Source organism: Alligator mississippiensis, chromosome 1 (genome assembly GCF_030867095.1).
Source record: "Alligator mississippiensis isolate rAllMis1 chromosome 1, rAllMis1, whole genome shotgun sequence".
NCBI classification, from domain to species: domain Eukaryota; kingdom Metazoa; phylum Chordata; order Crocodylia; family Alligatoridae; genus Alligator; species Alligator mississippiensis.
This window is the reverse complement of record NC_081824.1, coordinates 207,843,230-207,863,290: the sequence shown is the minus strand read 5'-3', so window position 1 is coordinate 207,863,290 and position 20,061 is coordinate 207,843,230. Positions and strand designations below refer to the sequence as shown.

General features: G+C 42.3%; 1 long non-coding RNA gene across 1 annotated transcript; it reads left to right on the top strand.

Annotated features, from left to right (window-relative positions):
- Nucleotides 1-7,894: 7,894 nt before the first annotated feature.
- On the top strand, nucleotides 7,895-17,664 carry LOC132250055 (uncharacterized). Its single transcript, XR_009461653.1, has 3 exons — nucleotides 7,895-7,955; nucleotides 8,832-8,922; nucleotides 14,448-17,664. It is a non-coding gene; the product is annotated as an uncharacterized LOC132250055 (long non-coding RNA).
- Nucleotides 17,665-20,061: the final 2,397 nt, after the last annotated feature.

Below are 20,061 nucleotides of genomic sequence, written 5' to 3'. Positions count from 1 at the left end.
GGTGGTGCTCTCTCCTCCCTTGGCGGTCTTCAAGAGGAGTCTGGATAGGTATTTGGCTGGGGTGTTATGACCCCGGCACTCGTTCCTGCATGGGGCAGGGGGTCAGACCTGATGATCTGTTCAGGTCCCTTCTGACCCTAAGCACTACGGTACTAAGGCTCCGGAGTGGAAAGGTGCAGGCTTCCATGTGGCAAGGCCCAGCTTCTCTGAGTCCCTCCAGTTTCCCTCTTCCATTAGGGTGCTTTTTAATCTATTTACTCTAATTCCCATCACTTCTCTATACTGTAATATATGCTTTAGCACCCTTTCCATCGAAAGTCTCTCTCTAAGAACTACATTTCTATCACCCATGTACAACATGTATTTTACCTCTTCCACTCCTGGTATCTTTACTCCACACATGACCTTGTATTTCTTATTCTTTGTGCTAGCAATTCTATGCCACACAAATTGTAGTTCTGAAAAGGGGCACCTTTTCTTCACTCCTGTATGGATTTTGAAAGCTCCACTTAGAAGCCCATTAATTTAGACTTCTCTCTCCACTTGTGTATACAATAGCCTTATCTAACATTCACATTTCTCTGGGAACCCCATTTTTCCTAGCACTTCAAATACATAATCATGATCTGATCTGCCATACACTTTTTCTAAAACTATGTTTGCTATAACTGTGTTTGTTTTGGATGCAAGACGATGTCTCTCTGATCACTCTGAACACTTCAGAGATCCTTCCAACTGCTACTGCATATACTTGATCTTCACGTATTATCTTCTGGAGGTTTTTCCTCATCCTCAAAGTGTCTTAGCCATTAACTTATAGTTCATATTAAGGAATGTAATCAATCTCCAGTTTTTCAGGAGTTCCTGCTTCCCATTATTGAAGAGTAAGATCACATCATGTCTTGTAAAATCTTTCCCCACCTCCCCTGTTTCCTTGAAAATGTTCACTATATCCCTCCCTACCAATGCCCAAGCCTTCTCATAACATTCCATAGGTAGTCCATCAGGTCCTGGTGATTGCCCTCTTTTACAAGTTTTTAAACACTCCTCCACTTCCTTTACACTCATCTTTTCTTCCATGTTTTTGCTTCCTCCTCTACTTTCTCTTCAATCTCTTCCGGCAAATCCATCTTCTTTCTGTCTATTGCCTTCTTGTGATACAGGTCTTCGTAAAATCTTCTTGTTGCCTCTACCCTCTCCTCCTGCTTTTCCACCTGTGTACCACCTCTTCTCACACTGCTTTTAATTCTCCTTTTGCCATCTTCACTCTACCTGAAAAGTATTGGGACCAATTCTTCATTTTTCTCCCACCCAGGGTGCTTGTGCTAAAAACTCTCTCTCTTGTCTTTCTTTTAAACCAGATTTCTATCTATTACCTTGTTTATTCTAGTTCCTCTCATACTTGTCTTCCCTCTGCAGCTTCCTTCAGCAGTTCCTGTATCTTTCTTTGCAGCTCTCTCATTTTTTTCCCCAGTTTTTCAGTCTTCCTTCCTGAAGAATCCTCCCATCCTCTTCGTTGCCATCATCCACCATTCTCTGGTTCTCTTAAAATATTTCTTCAGTGTTCTCCACCCCTCATACTGTCTCATGTATGCTTGACATATGTCCTCATCTTGCAACTGTTGCACATTTAACTTCCACAGTCCCCTTCCCCTTACTGGGCTCTTACAAAGACTCAGTTCTGCCTTCAGCATCCGGCGTCACTAAATGCTATAAGGAAGAAAGAAACCATATGTATCTCTATTTCCTTTGATACAAAGACAAAGTCAGTTCTTGATTGTTTCTTTCCACTGGGGTCAGTTCTAGTGAAAACTTCTCCCCTGCTGACACATCTCTTAGGGTACAGACAGAAGTGCAGCTCCCTGCTGTAACTGAGAACACTGCAGGAAGTGTTCTGAGTTACAATGATCCCTGGATCAAACAGAAGTTCACTGTTGGTTCCAGGGGGAGGGGAATCTAGCTGCTGGCTGCAAGCCTGCAGCAGGTTCCCCCTAGCAACAGCCCTGCCTCTCTCCCAGCCTCTCCCCATTTCAGAATAGGGGGAGGGGAGGGAAAGAGAGCAGAGGGAGCTCGTTTTAGGGGTTCTCCAGCCAGCTCTGGAGGGTGGGGTGGGTGAATTGGAGCCCTCCCCCAGCCACCCCCCGGGGAGGGGAGGGCTCCAATACAATGGCCCTGCCCTCCAGCAGGGGCTGAAAAAAAACCCAGACTGAACTTCCTCCACTCCCTCCCCCCCCCCCCCCCCGCCCTCACTATTCTGAAATCAGCTCAAAGCTGGCAGGCAGGCAGGCAGAAGTTACAGAAGACACTGTATTTTGAAGCACCTTCACCTGGCCCCTCATGTAATAAGAGGTTAGATTTCCACCCAATCAGCCGTTTTTTAAAGCTGTCTGCAGCTGTGCACTTGTGTTTGGTCACAGCTTTAAACCACTTTCTGTGGCCAGATTGGGATAAAATTGTCACTTCTGTCTGCATCATTCATGACTCTTTGTAAATTCTATTTGTTAATAATCTGGATGAACTGTTTAATGTTCCAAATCCTCCTTTCCCTGTTCTGTCACCTGCTTCTATTATGCAATTGAAGTCCCCAACTATTATCTGCAACCAACCAACCAACCATGTAAACTGCTAGCTTTCTAAGAAGAGTCTTCCTCCCCTCCTGGTCTGATGGTACATATACATTGACAACTTCTAGTTCTGCTCCTCCAACTGATAGCAACGTTCTCTGCAGCCTGCCACTAATGATGTCTTTCACCTGATATGCTGTCACCTCTGAATTCTTGAATAGTGCTGCCACTCCACCACTTTGTTCTCATTTATCCCTGACCACCAAGATGGTCCTCATCTCCACTTCTCAAAACATTTATAATCCCTCTGTGACTGGTTATGCCAGGTGGTGCCTTGAGGCTCTGGAGGCCTTCTCCCTGGTTGAACTCCACTCCAGCCCACATAATGGGGTCTGTAGAGCAGCCTGCTCATGGGGTACTTCCCTCAACTCTCCCACTATGCTTTGATCTTAAGTAAGAAGGAAGGTCCTAGGATGTTACAGGTAACCCTCATGGGCATGCTCATGTTGTGGATGTTCCTGAGGCTCCTCTTCTCCTTCACCCTATTCTTATGCCAACTGAGATCTGGATGGTATTTGTATTCTCTTGCCCTCAGGCCACAAAGGGCCAGTGCCTTAAATCCACTCCTGAGTTTTGGAGGTGCCAGGTTCTTAATTAATTCAGGATCTCTGAATTTGCCACTGCCCTTGCTTAATTTGTCTGTTCTCGAATCAGGTCTCAGTAATCAATTAATGTTCAGGTTCTTTTAAATTAAGGAAGTCCATAATTAATTCATGGTCATCACAAATCAAGTCCCAGTCCCAATCAATTCGTGGTCTTTCAAAATCAATACTTCAACTAATTCACTCCCACTCAAATCAAATTATTCGCTGTTAATCAATTCATGGTGTTAAGTTCATATCCTCCTTAAGGAGGCTGCAGCTCCCAACTCAATATTGACTACATTTTTAGAAAAAAATTAAAATAAAATGACAGTGTCTTTTGTCATGCCCAGGGCTCAGGCCACAGTGCCTGCCTCACTCACATGCTCCTCTCTCAGTGCCTGGGTGCTGGGGTCCACCAGAAGTCTCTCTCCACATGGCCCTGGGTCACCAGATGGCAGGAGACACCTCCAGGTTTCCAGGCTGGGGATCCAGCTTGGATACTTACCAGTTCCAGCATAGCAGGATCCGCTGCATCCACAGCATGCTGCCATCCTGTGCTGCATGGCCCCTCTCCCTTTCCTATCTGGCTCCAGGTACAGGTCTGTGACATCACTCCCTAAGTGCCGCATCAGCTGCAGGGAACAGGTGCTTTTAAATTGCAGCTGTGGAACCACTCCACATCTGTCGGCTCTGCACCTGCAAGTAAGGATTTTCCATTTCCTTTCCATCCATTTAGCTGAATTCCACCGGTGGCATGTTATACCTTCCACGGCCCTTCCATGCTAGGACCAATACATTTGGCTTGTCCTGCTGTCATACCCTCTCCAGTGGTATACCACATTCTTGTAGACAGATTGAACCAATGTTAAAACAAGTAAAAGCAGAAATCTGTTCCCATCTTTTCCTTGTTAAAACACTCCTGACATTAATTGAAGCTATAATCAGTGCAATTGTGCCCATATTAACTGAGTGCACCTGTCCCTTTAAGGATAGACGGTGCTGCTGTTCATTGTGGTTGACTCTGCCCTCCCCCTTCACGTGCCTGTTGCTCTTGCAAGCTGCCTGATCATTTTTACAGCTAGGAAGGCTTCCATTTTCCCACCTCCCCCCCACTTCCCACCCCCTGCTCTCCACTCTGAGCTGGAGCTGAGGGATGTTAATGTCAGGAAGGTGCTCTCTAGCTTTGACTCTATCTTGCCTCCCTCTTTATCAGGTTTCTTTTTCCTGTACTTTCTTTCTTTTCTGTGCCAGTCTCTGTTTCTTCCCCATATGGAGTCTCATCTACCATTTCTTTCTCAGTCTCTCCCTCCTCCTCTTCCTCACTGTCCCTTTCTAATTTTTGTGGTTCCTTGTGGGGGGGTCTGACTTTGGTGGGATCTGTTGCACTGCTTTGGTTCCCAACACTATATTACAAACCCCCAAACTGGCCCTATCTGGACCACTGACGGGAAGTGATACACCCCACCTGGGCTCCACTTGTTTGGTATTAACACTGCTCAAACCCTCCTCTACCCATAGAGCTCTTTGCACATATTTTTCCTGACACCTTTCTAGGTCTTCTGCCTTTAACATATCTGTATACATTGGGACAATAATCTATCTTTCTCTTGACTGCTGTCCTGCTACAAACTTTGACCCTTTTCATTCTTCCCTCCCCACCTCTTTCTCTGCATATTTCTCCCAAAAATTTTCATACTCTTCTTCATTTTAATAAGTCAGTTGCTATGTCTTTCAGTTGGAGGAAGCAGTCATGCTGGTGAGGTGTTATGTCTGCACCCCCAATATCTTGAACAGTACCTTCTCCACAAAATCATCTCTGTTCATCATTGATCACTTCTGAACCCCATCACCAGCCCTTGTCCATAGTCTCCACGTCAGACTGGCATCCATGGGGTCTCCTTTGCCACTCCCAGTGGGCCAACCTTTCATCGTGCTCTCGACGATCCTTTTCTAGCTGCTTCAGCTCTGTTTACCACTCTCCTCTGTTCCTGCCACTCCTCTGGCCTCATCTGTCTCACTGTCACCTTCTTTGCTGCTGCTTCTGCTGTTGTTCCTGACTTCACCTTTGCTGTTTTCTTTTTTTTCTGCTTTTCCACCTATATCCACTTCTCCTCTGTCTCCAGACATTCATTTCCAGTCTTCATTGCTCTTTCCATCTTCTAGTTATCAACCACCACTACCGTTGTTTTGGGCTTTGGGTTTCTCTCTTCCAATCCTGCCATTTCACTCTCCATCAATCTCTTTTTCTGTCCTTAAAACATTGATCACAATCTGTGTGGATTACTTAAATCTTTACAAAAGCCTGAGGTGCTACCCATTGCACTCAGTGCCAACTCTTTTTCACATCATGGTGAACTACTATATCAGATACATTTTTACTTCCTCAACTGAGCTGTTCCTTTTTTTCTCCATTGCCATTCATTTCTGTTTCTTTATCAGCCTTAAATGTCAGGCAAACATCACCAAACAGGCCCCCAAACAGTCCACCCAGAATCCCTCTATCACCCCCTCATTCAGTCTCTTACATATAATTAGTGTGGCCCCTCCCTCCATGAGGTGGAATAGGACCTGAGCTATGGGGTCACCATGGCTTGAAACATTGTTGACTCTTCTGGGGCCCAGGCTAATGAGCTACATGGTAAATCATGAGCTCTTGGCTTTGGACTAATAATATTTATAGTTTGTACCCTATGTAAGTAAGTACAAAAGTGCTGCTTAAAAGTGTGTTTATGGAGTACCTTTGCTAAAGCTTACATCAATTTAAAAAAAAGAAGAGAAAAGTGTCAATTCATCTGTCAATGTTTTCAAATTTGCCCCTCATTTCCATACGCTTATGGAGAGCAGGGTCTGATCACAGGTGACTTCCTGCGTATGGCGGGGGGGCTGGACTCGATCTCACAAGGTCCCTTCCAGCCCCTAATGTCCATGAAATCTATGAAATTAAGTAGTGGGGAGAGGGAAAAGAAGTTTTAGGGACAGAGGGTAAGGGAGCCATCTGACTTTCCCAGGTTTATTTTCCCTGCTGCAGCACGAAGTGGGGCAAAAATCAAGGCAAAACTCCAATAATTAGATGATATACCTGGAAAATTATAACAAATTTATACATTTTCCAAATATAGAATCTAATTATTGGGTGGTCATCTTATAGTCAGGGTCCTCTTATATTTAAGCAAATATAGTAAATCAGCAAGTTTCTCTGTCAAAGGGTTCCTGGCAGCCATTAACTGGTTAATTGCATCTTAAGTGTAATCACAATTTAAAGTATAACCTGGCCTCACATTCATGCAATAAATGGCACAATAAAAAGCAAAAACAGCCACAAAATTCTTACATACAAAAAGTATGTAATAATTTTGTGTCTGGTTTCCATCACACCTTAAAATGAATGTGTGGCTGGATGGACCACACTGGGGCTCTAATGGGCCCTAGTGTAGTCCCTGCTGGCCCATAACCAACTAATTGGCAGCAGGCAGAGACTGCACCAGGGCACAAATGGACAGTGCTGGTGCAGTCCTGATGCTGATGCTAGTCAATTGATTGCCAGCTAGCAGAGACCATACCATGACCCGTAGGCCTTGGCATAACTGACAGCATTATGAGGCCTTGATATAACCAATGGCACTAGCTGAGAACAGGGCAGCTTTGGGTTGACCTACTTAAATGACCTACCTAACAATGAGAAAACTGAAAGACAGAATGTGTGAAACAAAGTAACAGGGGGATAGCCACTGGGGGGATGTGGCATAACTATAGGTGGGAACCTGTGGCATAACCATACACAGCAGCTTGTCAAGAAGCTCAACACTTGGGAAGCTGGAAAAGCAAACAACACCCTGCTACTGTAATTGTGACCCCTGATGCCATAACAATACCTGGTCAGCTGAGTCATTGTGCATCACGTGGAAGACCTGCATAAGAATAGCTTTATAGACGATTTAGAGTTTTGGTGTTGCTTAAGTGTTCAATAAATTGGGATTTGAGACCAAAATAGTCTCACTGATCAGTTTATTCGATCCATGCTGCTCCTTAATCAAAATCAAGTACAACATAGCCCATTTGAGCCCTGGTACATTCCCAATTCAGCTGACAATCAGCTGATCATCAGCCAGCTCTGAAGCATTGAACTGGCCCAGTGGGTCCCCAGAACCAGACAACAATCAGTTAATTGTGGGCACCTTTGCTAATATAAAGGGAGTCTGGGATCTCTGGCTACCCCTGCACTGGCAAGTAGGGCACAATTGGGGTCAGATCCACAATCTCAAAAATGTGCATCCTGTCATGTATGTGACATGCATAATTGTTGGGCTTGTGAATCGGATCCCATCGTGCCATTAACTGAATATCTGTCAAAAACCAAAGCCATTCCATGTTTTATTGACCTGGATGCTCCTAGAAGTATAAGGTAATGGGGAAAAAACAAACAAAGGAAGGAATCCATTTTCTTAGTAGGAATGCCATTGACCACCTTAAATAAATGCCTAACCTTTATAATATTTATTTTTAACTGATTACACTTAATTTTTTGCCTCTGCATTAACTTGTAGACTTCAATTGTAAAACTACTTCAACAGTTTAGTTGGCAGTTACTGAAAGGGAAATCACCTGTTCCTTATCCCATTGACTAGCTGATTTTAATGAAATGCATTTGGGGGCCCAAATCAGCATTTCTTAAATATCCAAGTTTACAATTGCTTTTTGCTTGGAGCTGAGAGACTAAGGAACCTAAGAACAAATTGTTACAGAGAAGGTATCCTTTAAAGCTAAGTAAATATTCACCTTGGTCCCCTCGTTAAACAATTGAAAAAGTTAGGATTTTATTCTTATCAGAAAATGAAGTTGAAAACACTGAATAAAAATTTAGTTTGGGTGGAGGGATAACTTAGCATAAGGAGAAACTGCTAATTTGCATCCTTGAAAGAACTGTAAAAAGTCTATATGTAATACTGAAGAGATCAATTTTGCCTTTTCTAAGTTACACAAAAGGCTTCTTTTGCTAATTTGGCCTTCAGCTTACTTCACTGCCTTTACTTGACAAATGAAGTGATTCTAAAAAGTTCTATGTAATGTTGGTCAGCAAAGAAATGAAGAATCAAAACTACTATTATTGAATGTCAAATACAATTGATAATAATATCCCACCTGAATGCATCCACCTGCAAGGCACCAAGGCAATTAAAACATAATTTCTAAATTGGAAACTTGTTGGCATGCCTCCTGCGGTCATAACATTAGCAGTTAAGTAACTATCCAACTTGTAATAATCTGATGCTTGTAATATGTCCAAAAATTACAAGAACAGGATATTTTTTTTAATGCAAGTCTAGTAACTGTATATGCTTTGCCTTTCCTTTGTTACTTATGCTATAGTGCTATGACATGGTAGGAGCTTTAACAACTATAATAAAACAATCTTTGTAAAATTTCCAGCGTTTAGTTTTAACTGTCAACTTCTTAATGAAGTAAGCAATTCTACATCATAATCTTGACATCCATTAGCAATGCACTAAACAGCACAGCCACAATTTGGATCATTGCTTGTAAGAGATTTTGTAGTTCTTCTCGGTGAAATGGACTAAAGTATGTGTGCACAAAATATTTTCTTTCCATGCTCTTTTTGTAACAGAGCACCTCAGGTTCTCTGTTAATTTAAGGGAGAAGAGAGACCCAAGTGAGGGAAGACTGCAAGGGAGAAACTGCAGGAGAGCTGGCCCCAGGTAAGTAGGGACTTATGGGCATGTGTAGATGAAACAAGGGCCCTAAATTGAAGCAGTGGGTTTTTAAAAACACTGCTTCAATTTAGGGCCAATTAAACACCCCCCCCCCCCCCGTGTCATGCACACACCCAACTTACCTGCCTCTCTGGCAGTGGAGAGTAGAGAGTGAGCAGGCAGAGCAGTCCCTGGGATGTGGTGGGGGCTGGTGCTTCCCTCCACAGCAGCAGCAGGCCCCCCAGGTGGCACCTGCCGTCAGGCACCCAGCTCAAGTGGTCCCAGGGGGCACTGCAGTCACCGATGGAAGCACCGGGTGGGCAAGCTCCAGAAAGGGGCAGGACCTGGGAGAGAGAAGTCAAGAGCCAGGCAGTCAGTCTGGCCCTTGAGGCTGAAGAGGAAAGAGCTCTGCAGTGGGATGCCTGTTGCTGAGAGTGAGAGAGACTGTGAGCATGCTATGCCTGGAAACAGCAAGTGAAGGGGCTGAGGGCTAGCAGTGGGCTAAGACCCAAGGCCGGGTAGGAGTTTTTGGTACACAGCCAGAGACCTAAAGGTTTAGTTATATCCTAGAGCCTGTTCTGGGGTTGCATAGCCACCAGACTGTGTCATAGCCACCCCTGGAGCCCATCTTGCTACATGTTGTACTGAAGTGATGTTTTAAACAAAAAGGCCCACAAAACTAATTATGGGCCTAACTATGGTTAAGGGTCTACTCAATTCAGAATTTAGTGGAAAATGTGAAATCTCTGATTGTCTGCAAAAATCAATGTAAAATAAAAACTGAATTAAAAATATAATGCTGGCTCCCCTGTGGGAGCTAGTAGTCTTCACTGCCACTGTGGCCCAGCCTCGCAGCCCATTGAGGGGGGCCAGTGAGGCACTGCCAGGCAGCATGGCATGAAAGCAGCAGTCACCTCACCAAGGGCCACTCAATCTGGCTCCAGCTACACACGAGATGGTGGCCGCCCCCTTGTCCCTCCTTCCCCAACTGGAGCATAGGCCTTAATGGACTGTTTTTAAAGGTAAGCATAAGTTAGTATTTCTAAACTTTTTGTACAACTCTATATATAATTTACTTTGTGTATGAGCACATCCAGGAAATATTCACTAAATATTGCTATTTATACTAGGACCAAGTCATGAAAATTGTTTAGTTTCCCCACAATTTAAGTAGATCCCCAACTATGGCCCCAACCCAACAAAGTATTTTAAACACAAGCAAGAGCTTCAGTGGGATTACTCATCTGTTTAAAGTTACGCATTGGCTTAAGTGCTTTGCCAGATCAAAGCCTGTGTTTTAGGACCTTGAGCATAAGGCTTAGCCACACAATTAGGCTGCATTTGACAGCATCCCAGAAACTTAAATAGGACTGAGAAAAAGACCTCTTCCACAGCTGCTGCTGACAGTGTAAGTCTGCCTCAAATCTCAGATTCAGGCAGCTTCCTTACTCTGCAATAACTCATGTCTTATGCTGCTCGGAGCTCAGGAACAGAGAACTGTGATTTATTTCCACTGAATTAGAATAGCAAATAGTGTTTCAAAGTCATAGTCAATAATTATAAATCTCTTGTCAAACTCAACTGCAGTCACCAGGCCCTGCATATTGGGAATGTCATTACTGAATCTTCAGTTAATTTAGTCATGACAATTAAGCTACTCTAAAGGGCATATATGATGATAAGAGAGTTGTCTCATTCCAACATTTTAGCAGCTCTAACTTGTCTTTTTATTAAGGTAAAGGTGGTCTCCTACTATTATTTGCTGCTGCCTTTTCTTGCCTTTGAATTACAAGCCTCCATCTCTTCTCTCTGGCTATTATTAAACTATCCCTTTCAGTGACAGGGTCATTTTTATCCCAAGATCATAAACAGCTTTCTAAAGAACAATATGTTTTCCTGTGGAATGCATCAGATTTCCATGAATTTTCAAAAAATCCCCAGGTGAGAATCAACACCAAAGGGATTTTCAATCAATCACCAATGTTCCGGCAGATTATAAATTGGGGAGATTCTCAGGAAACATTGTCCAGGAAGCTCAGACCTATCAACCTGTCCCAAAAATAAATTATTTGTGCGCCGGGTGGGTATTTTGTATTATGAGAGGCCCTCTCTAACACTGAAGACTCTACAGGTTGTCCTAAACTAGCCTATCATCTCGAGGAGCTCCATAGCCCAAAAAGGCAGGAGACATGAAGTGATGCCTGAGGTGGTCTACAATACCAGAAGAATTTAAAATGTCTTCAGTGAGTAATTCCCTGAACCAGCTCAAGAGACTTCCTTGAAGTAGGAACATTGGCTCTCTGATATAATAAACTCCACTGATACTAGCTCATCTTGATGTTATAAATTGGCCACTGTAGACATGGTTAAAATTCTGCCCTAAAGCAGTGGAGCTGGAGCCAGCAACCAAATAGTCATTAGTTGGTACAAGCATTAAAAGGTTTTAAGAAATGAATCTAATTGAGTAGGGACACTGGGGAGGAGATTAAAATTGTAAAATGAGTAGGGTATTGTCACGATATAGATACAGCTGAGTATGTCTATCTTTGTAATTGAGAGTTGGGGGCAGAAGCACATGGTATTATACCCACTCTAGCTTGTGACTTTCAGGTTGCCAATTTGCTAGAGAAATTTTATGATGCAGATTCAAAATCAATCTGGGTTGATCATAGATTTCCTCAGAAAATGAGTTAAAAAGAGTGCAACTGGCCTGGGAGTGCTCTTACAGTATTTGAAAGGCTACATATAGCATATATCAGGGGTGTCAAACGCACAGCCCACAGGCTGGATGTGATCCATGGAGCTGCTCTATCCAGCCTGTTGAGCTACCAGCAGGTTACTAGAAGTTGGGAGTTGTAGCTAGGGGGAATTGCCTGCTGCAGATACGGTCCCACTCATCTTCCAGCCACTTCCCAGACACTGAAGTGGCCCTACCTCCTCAGGCAGCAGCCCCACCATCATTGTCTACTGTACACCCCAGGCCAGAGCTGGAACTGTTGTGGTGTACCCCATGCGCTGCCACTGTGAAACAAGACACAAGGTGACTGCAGCAGCTCTGGCTCCTGCATGGGGCACAAAGCAAGCAACTGGAGCTTGAGCTGCTGTCACTACTACCACTTCTGTGTGCACTAGGCAGGAGCTGGAGTTGCCACTGTGCCACATGCTCCAGGTATGAGCCAGAGCTCCCACTGCTGCCATTAGAGCTACCCAGGCTGGATCCAGCCCATGAGGAGCCCTGTAGTCATATCCAGCCCAGAGCAGGGGGCAAGTTTAACAGCTTTGGTATAAAGGATTAAAGATTTCTACAACAGCCTCTAGCAGCTCCCCACAAAAACTAACATGAAAAAAAAAATCACTGTTCTGGTTTTCTGTATCTAGGGAGAGCAGAAAGAACTGGGGAAAACAAATAAAGGGAATCCAAACATTGGGGAGAGGTGTGCGTGAGTCTGAAACTTTGTAATTATTACAACATTTGCATCTGTCATGGGCTTGCTGATATCTCAGAGAGTATATCTGGAGCCAAGGAATGTGAGATTTGTTCCTTTGATGGTGTTTTATTTCCTGGATGATGAAAACTCTGCAGGATCCCTGGGTCTTCCCAAGGCCAAAGAAATCCACAAAAAGTAAACAAAAATGAAAACAGGCTCCAACTCTCTTCTAACTAGCACTACTGCAAATCAACAGAGTACAAGAAAATGGAGAGAAAAAACAGACCTGCAAATGGCAAAATATTCATATTTATAGGAATGTCAAGGTGCTCACGGTATGTGCACAAGGCCTTTTAGGAAAAAATGAAATGAACAAATGAGGCTTCTTTTGGGTGCATGACATCAATTACTTTTTGTTATCAACAATATTTTTTCTTCATTACCTTAAGTTCTAACAGTTAACATATTTTATAAATTATTAACTGAACTAACACTGTCCTCCATCCTTGTACAATACTTTGAAATCAGATGGTTCCTATGTATTGCACAGTATAGCTTACCTGACCACACCTGTTCTTGGGGGTGATGCCTTCTATGAAGTGCTGAAAGAACTGCTGCATCCCTATGTACACCAGCTTTTCTAGTGATGAAGGAAGAAAAAGAAAACTCAGACTTGAATAAAAAAATTGCACTACCTCATGGTGTTCAGCATCAATAGGAGAAACAACATGAAGAAATGCTTTCCAGAGTAAAAGGAAACTATTTGTTTAACACAAATGATAAAACTGCTCAAAACAACTTGTCCTAGTAAACTTATTACTCCTGTCATTGTGCCAATGTTTTTCTGTTTGATTTGTATTCTGTGTACATTTCCCCCATATAAGATTCAGCTGCCTATCAAAAACTTTCTGTATTTTGGATTTAGGAGTTACAAGCACTAGTGACTAGTTCCTTTCTCCTATGTGTCACTTAAGACTGAATGCTAATGTATTGCTTACCTGGATTTCTTAGGACTTTGAAATATTCAGTAGCTTATATAGATGCATATATAATTTCACTGACAAGTGAAAGCAAGCAACCTCTGGGTAACTCACATTTGCAAGGGCATAAGTTGTTTAAGAAGCTTGTACAGTCCTAATTACTTAAACATTTTTATCATTTAACATGAAAATATTTCCTCATCTTGAAACTTGCATACCATTATGTATGTGCCTATAAAGTCCTATAGGTTTATTAGACATATAGCATAATAGTAACAACCTAGCAACAAATGAGCATACTCAGACTCTGACTTAAGAAGTGATACAATGTTTTTGCAAGCTTAGAAACTCCATAAATTCTTCATTTACTTACTTATCTAATTGCATATGAACAATTTTGGTCTAGCACAGGCCTGTTGAGATACCAGATCTTGTTTACAAGCATGTTCTGTCAAAGGCAAAGGTATAGTTGAACTATGTGCAATGCAAATACAGACTAGCTGATATAGTTATTTAACTATTCTGCCAAAAGCTAAGGTTGTGTACAGAAGTGCATGTTTTACAGCGCTGTAATTTACAGCACTTTTTATAGCACTATAAAATTACAGCACTCTTAAACATGACAGAAGTGAACAGTTTTGTGGGGTGTAGAGAGAGGAGCCTCCCTGAACTTTCTAGGCTAGGAGGCAGGGGGTGTTGCACAGCCTCCTGGGGCTTCACCACTGGTCAGAAATTTGACCAATATACAGAAGTTATTTAAAGCACTGTAGGCCACTAAAGTGCTGTAAAATACAGTGCTTCAAACTTAATACCTCATTTAACAAAGGTTAATTTAAAGCTCTGGACTAATTTTTTAAGTGCTATAAAGCCATGCACTTCTGTTAAGTCACGGCAATAAAGCATTTTAAATGGCAATAAAACAACTTCTGTACACACCCTAGATAACATAAAGAATAAAAGAGTTTTTGCCATAAATCTTCAGCAGTGACCCTCAAAAAGCCCAACTGTTTTGCATATGTATTATTGGTTACATTCATTTTTTTTTTTTTAAATAATGAATGAATATAGCCAACAAGAAAAATTATATATAGTTCATTAAAATATTTTAATTTTTCTCCTCCAGAGGTAAAACCCTTATTCCACTGTAGACAATAAGACCCACAGCACCACAACACATGGGTGCTCTGGGCTCCTGGCTCACCCAGCACTACAGACTGTGCCATGCCGCCCCACCGTGCACCACCCCCTGGAGCTGGGTCAGGCAGTGGAAGTCAGAGGATGGAAGAACCCCAAGATCCTGGCTACTGCTGCAGCAGGAGCAAGGGGTAGCAGTGGCTGAGTGGAAATCCAGGGAGGTACCAGTTGGACAGCCCCGATCTATATCATACATTTATGTACACTTCTGTTTACAATGATGTGATATGTACGCACAAAAAAGGGACCAGTGTGCACAAAGCAACAACAAAAATTCAGCATACATAATACTTCAAAATATAATATAATGTAAAATAAAAATATAAAAATAAAGAGCAGAGACGGAGAGCCAATGATTATGGGGGAAAAAAAGGAGATTATGTGTAGACTATCTCCATCTCCATGTCCCCTCCTTGTGTCAACCCAGATTGTAGAGTGCTGGGAAAGAATGTTCAATACCTCTAATATAGCACAAATTTCCCTTGAGCTACAGAAAGTATTTTAATTGCATCAGCCTTTGGGGGAAGATATTTAAAAGGGAAAAGTTCATCTGTCAAAATACTTGCAAGGTATTTATGTAGTAATTTGTATGCACTGTCATTTTACTTCCTTACTTACCTACCCAGCACCCTCATCAATAGGGTGAAAAAAAATCAACTGCTATTCAAGTTCTCATCCAAAATTTTCAGTAATCCATACACACTTATCTCAGGTTATAATTGAATTTTTTAAAGTCCACTAGTATAGTATAAACTACAACTTATTTAATGTATGAAAATTAATTACAACTCCTAGAAGTATGTCCTTGAAGCAAAAGTTAATTTCATTAAGACCCAGCAATCAGTAGCTCTGCTTTCTTTAACTAACTAAATGAAGTACCTAAGGAACTAGATAAAATGTACAGTGGAATCTCAATAAGGTTCATGGCAATAATCTTGGCACGTGACTGATTTCATGACCTATCACGTGATTTAAGAAAAATATTTCCTTTTACAAACCTTTCATTAACATGATAGGAATGAAATATTCATTTTCACTTGCTCTCAGAATATTTCAAGTAACCCCTACTTTTAAATAAAGACTAAATACATAAATAAAATAAATATAAAATAAATAAAAATGTAGAAGCTCATGTTATAGAGTCCAGCTCTAACAAACCAAACGATCGGTCATTATTTTCTAGCTGTATGTGTATAATCCTGACTGCAAAAGGCTTAAGCAAACCACCCAGCATCTGACACACCTTAGTGGCCAGACCTACCTGCCCACACTCCCCAGTATCCCTTTCTCTCCTAATTCTCACCTGCCACAACTTGATCTTTGGGTCTTTCTGGAGGTTGCCTCCAGAGGCCAGGGTAACCACATCTTAGATGCCACTCCATGTTGCACAACCCTCTGAACTTCTCTATCCCAAACCCTAGAGGGTGGATTTCCTCTTTAAGACAGCCACAGTTGTGCCTTAGGGGCAATAATCATGACTCCAGCTGCCCCCATAGAAATACCCTCACAGATGTCACAGATGTCAGTCAGTGTTTAGAGAGGGAGTGGGGATCCTTGGCCCTGGCTCTACCCTCAGCCCCTCAAGCCTCAAACCTTTGTTGAGGTTTCCACCCGACTTCAGCCCCTTTCCTCAAGCTAGGCCTCCCCCAGCCCAAGGTCTACTGCTCTAGCTCCTGTCTCCTGCTTTCAGCCCCGTCTCCTGCTCCTGCTTATTCAGGGTTCCTGTGTCATGCACTCTGGTCCAGCCCTCAGGGTCCCTGACCCCAAGCCAGGCTGTCCTCACTGTTTCCATCCTCAGCCCTCTGGTGCTTGGCCCCGAGCTGGGCTGCTTGCTCTTTCAGCCCTCTGGTCCCTGACCCAAGCTAGGCTGCTTGATACCAAGTTCTCTACCAGGCACCCCTCCATAGGGTCCACGCCTCCCCCATAGCCAAAATCCAGTCCTCCAGTACTAAACAAACATAAACATCAACAGAAAAGAAATATCCATACACTGCTTCCACAAAGCCCTTCCCTGCTCTGGGTCAATACCCTACCCCCAAATTATACTTCCCCATACTGGGCTCACTCCCTCTCCTGGGTAGCTTGACTGTCCATGGACTTGCACCCTAAAGTCAGCTTCCCTAAGGAAACTCCTCTCCCTGTAACATGCAGACTCTAACTGCATACTCCAGCTCAGGCCTGAGGCTTATATGCCTTGGAGCCCTGCTCCCTTTCTGTCATGTGGCTCATACAGCCATGCTCAGGAGTTTCCCCTGTTTAATGAAGGGCCAGCCTGTGCTCCTGCTACTACAGCTTGGCCTGCTGCCTTCCCTTAAGTAACAGGAGCCTTCTGGCTTCCTATTACAATGACCAAATAGATGTACAATAATCTAGGCCAGGAGGAAGCCCATTGAAAATGGCCCAATTTTTTTCCAGGAAAAAAAAAAGCTAAATTTCTCTTTCTTTGGTCTTTGGTGAAAGTTTCAGAGCAGCTTCCCCTTTCAACCTGAAATCAGTGAGGTAGAGCCAGGGTTTTTTCTTAGCATAAGGTATCCAGGTTGTAGTCATATTGGTCTAGAGGAAAAGGCAATCCTACTACGAGTCCTGATTGCCTTTTCTTAACATAATGCATTTGTGTATTATACCTACACACACCATGCCATGATCTCTTAAATAGTGTGACAAATTAGTGTCACAAACTGCACACAGAGAAGTCCTTCTTGCCCAAGCAGCAGCCAAAGCACTGAGCAACAGCTGTGTTGGGCCTCTGCCTGTCTCTTGAACACTCACTCATCTAAATGACTATCCCACAGGTCCCCCCTTCCTGCTCCTGCCTGGGAGATTTTCATCTGAGAAACCTAGCTCACAGACCTTCATGTGAAACAACCTGGGCCCCAAAGCTTAGCCTTAGCATCAACACTTCTTTTTCCAGTTATTTTGAAATATTAGAAAAAAATGAGAAAATAAACTCCCACGCAAAGGGAGCATCTACATGTGCCATTAGGGGGCATCAATAAACTTCAGAGTTTATTGCTTCACTGTTTATTGCTCCCAGGAAGCTTCCGGGAATGCATCTGTGCATGCACCTGGACCGCAGCACATTGAGCCGAGTTGCAGCAACCCGAGCTGGCAGGAGATCCAGGGACTACCCCCCCACCGCCAGCCTGAGGCTGCTCCAACCAGGCTCAATGTGCTATGAAGGGGCTGGCTGTGGCACGAGGGTGCTTCAGTGTGGGGCTAGCTGACAGTCAGCCCCAGCACTGAAGCACCCTTGAGCCCCAGCCAACCAGATCAGCGTCTACATATATGCTGCTGCACACGAAAAAAAAAAACTCAGTAAATAAAAGTACTACACTGCTGCGGAGTTTATTAGTTTCATGTGCCCTAACAGGGACACACCTGTCAACAATGAGCTGTTTACTGCACAGTTAAATAGTCAACTGAGCAGTAAACATCTCATGTAGATGCGCCCAAAGTGAAGTGCTTTAATATATAACATCTCCTTAAAGACAATCTGGGTGCTTGCATAGTGACTCCAAAGCACAAACCATTAACACCTTTAGCCATAATTCTGTATTACACTTAAACAGTATTATGTTGTACAAATACAGTTATTGAAAATATTCATATCATCAGTTTGGTATACACAAAGAAATGTACATATATCTCTAAGGTTTTAGAAAATAATATGATTATGGGGTATTTTAGAGGTAGTATGTTTACTATTAAAGTTCATCTCAGAATGCTGCTCAAAAACAGGCAAAAAGAAGACTATATATGTAATCTTAATTTATGGGTTTTTTTAATTCCTATCATTTGAGTTCTCTTGATGTAATTTTTGTGCAGTCATGTGTGCATGTGTCTATGTATATATAAATATCCTATACTATACAGTGTTGGAGTGATATTATAACCATGGTGGTCCAGGAAATATGCAAGAGGCAAGGATGTTTGTGGGTGATATGTTATATTGGACCAACTTCATGGCTGGTACAGGTTTAGACAAGTGTTTAAATGCAATGCATTACTCTTCAGGATTCTCTTTTCTTCTTCAGACCTGAAGAAAAATGCATTGCATTGAAAAGTTTGTCTAAGTCTATCTCAACCATGAAATTAGTCCAATAAAAGATATCCCCCCAAAAATCCTATGTTGTATATATATTTACCGTATGTTGAAATGACAGCTATGTGATAGTTTTTTGCAGCATGCATATTTGATATGGGTTTTGATAACTCGACTCTCCTACTTGAGAGTCCTAACCATTGCTAGGCTATTATATAAAGCAAGAGACCAGTTCCTCATTTTCTGGCCTTCTTATAAAGGAGTAACCATTACTTGTATTTCAGAAGAAATGGCTGAGACTACTTGAGCACCCTCTTATTTGGTGAGTGGTCTGTCACTAGAGGTATCTACCACTAGTAATGTTGACCAGTTGAGCAGTAAGAGGGGCCCACTATTTATTTATTTATTTGACCTCTGTTGTCTTTTGAAATAAAAAGACATCAATAACATTAAACATAAAGCATTCAATCAAGTCAATTACTGGTAGTTACTTTAAATTGTGTGAAATTATTCGTTTGAAACATTTCTATTGATGGATTAATTTTGAAATAACAATTCAACAAATTTATTTCAATCATAATTTTTACTTTGAAATGCCTTTCTTCATAATCACACCTTGAGCATGATGTAATGTAGATTAATTATATTTCTCTGGTACATTAGAATCACTTGTCATGACCTCATGCCTCACTACCCACCTGAGTCATGTCATTAATCATCATTACTGTATATGTCTGTCCTATCATATTGTTTAATTGCCATCTTTGTTGTTAATTCATCTCATGCACTGATTCCAAAACAAAGCCCTTCAAGAAGGGAACAAGTGACAGCACCCCTGAAAGCACTGGTAGTAAGGCTGCCACAACAGAGGGTATGTCTCCCATTACTGTATCCTTGAGTAAAGGAACAATTGCTCTGACTCTAAGTTTCCTTTTCTTAAAACAAAACATGTTCCAAATGGCTTCTAAATCAGGCAACTAACATTTTTGAACATGGGTAAAAACTGGTGTTTATCTAGAAGAGGGTTTCAGACTGGATATAAGGAAAAACTTCTTCACAGTTCATGTGACCAGACTCTGAAATAGACTCCCAGCTAGGGTGGTGCAGGCACCTGGGTTATTTGACCCCAGCAGTCTTCCCTGCCCAGAGCAGGGGGGCTGGACCTGATGATCTCATGAGGTCCCTTACAGTCCTAAATGTCTGTGAATATTTTTTCTCCCTTATATAAGAGAAATGAAGAAAATACGCAAACCATTTAACTTTATTCTTGTAATTAACTCCAGTGTTCATCAGAAATCTAAGGGAACCCTGAGAATAAAATCGTACTATCCTATTGATTACCACACCAGCTTAGATATATTAGGAAGGTATGCAGAGCACCACATCTAAGGCAATATCTGTACCAGCTTTTAACTTTTAAATGTATACAAACCTATTTCTCCCACTTCAGATTTTTATTTTTGCGCAAGATGTTTTGACTCTAATGAGTAGTGGGTTACAT